Source organism: Eubalaena glacialis, chromosome 3 (genome assembly GCF_028564815.1).
Source record: "Eubalaena glacialis isolate mEubGla1 chromosome 3, mEubGla1.1.hap2.+ XY, whole genome shotgun sequence".
Lineage (NCBI taxonomy): Eukaryota > Metazoa > Chordata > Mammalia > Artiodactyla > Balaenidae > Eubalaena > Eubalaena glacialis.
This window is the reverse complement of record NC_083718.1, coordinates 177,050,571-177,052,051: the sequence shown is the minus strand read 5'-3', so window position 1 is coordinate 177,052,051 and position 1,481 is coordinate 177,050,571.

The following is a 1,481-nucleotide window of genomic DNA, read 5'->3' as shown; positions in this document are numbered from 1 at the left end:
ACCTGTGAGCTGCACCACCCCTGCCCCAATCCGCCCCCATCCCCAGCTCTGCCAACTCCTAAAGGTGTCCAAGTTTAGATATTTTTGCTGTCAGAACATTCCTTACTGTCTCAGCGAGTGACCTCTTGATTTGGGGGAAAAGGAAAATAAAAACAGTAAACTCTTTCTGGAAAATACTGACCAAAGAATTTTGTCTACTCTTTCTTAAACAATAGGGTACACTTTTTATTCCCCATAGCTCACATTTACTTAACAGTCTTCATTTAAAAGAGACAAGGCAGAATGTATTACTACTCCTTCTGAATGGCTTCTTACTCGATTTATTTACAAATCATTAGGTCACTTTCCTCCTAAATCCTTACTGTTATTAATGGTACAGTATTCAGAGGAATGAGCACATTACTTCCAGTAAATTTCCATTCTTAGTTGCAGAGCTTCTACCTTTTTGACTGGTAAGGAACTAAGTACACCTTCAAGGAAAAGAAGTCACAAGAAATACTACTAGATTAGGGCTATCTTTAAGACAATGGGATCAGTATGAAACAGAGAGCCCTCTATATGGTATTTCTTACACACTGGAGATATTTCCCAGTGATGCACCTAAATCCTCCAACATAGCCTTTCTCAAATATTCCCTCACTTCTCCTTCACTTGCTGAAATGTCATGTCAAGGGGTCAAGGACACTGGGAGAATAAAATGCCTACTGAAAGCACTGTACAAGTGTTTCCCTTTGCCCAACTCTGTTTTCTAGGATCATCTCCAATGTGGATATGCCACAATTTCATCAGAGAAGCTTTATAAGTAGCCTATTATGCCAAAGACAACAATCCCATCTGACACCTGTAGACCCAGTTCTAACCCCAGTAAAGCTACTTCCTGATACTCTAATAAACCCACTAGAGTTCATTCGGTACTTTTATTTTTACTATCCCACTCCTTCACTACCTTCACTTGAACAGGTGCCCAATATCTAGTACTAAATTTGAGGAAAAGAACTCCATTTGACTACAAAAGTCTCAATTATAGTATTATTGAATCTTTTTTGCACAATTGAACCCATCACACCCCACCCAAAATCACCAACACAACACTTTGAACATGTTAGATTTTATTAAAAATATTTAACATTGTACAAATATTCCAACACAGTTATGATACCTGAACACTGTACCAAAAGCATTAATTTTTATTAAACTGCTGATTAAATGGTCTTGCAAATGTTCCTATTTTAATATTCTCATGTTACTGTATGCGTATCAGCAATGTAATGTTTGCAGGAGCTTTCAGCTCAGTTATAGAAATAGCCTTATAACAGTACTAAACATCATAATAAGACTCATTAAAGTACAATTCTATCTATGTTACTGAACAGGGTAGAGAAGTCCCCTTTGTCCAACCATCATAAATGAGACATCAAGATACGCAATGTTCATGGGATCCTGACAAAGTTACTACAGAAAATGAAAGCCCTTTTTTATAT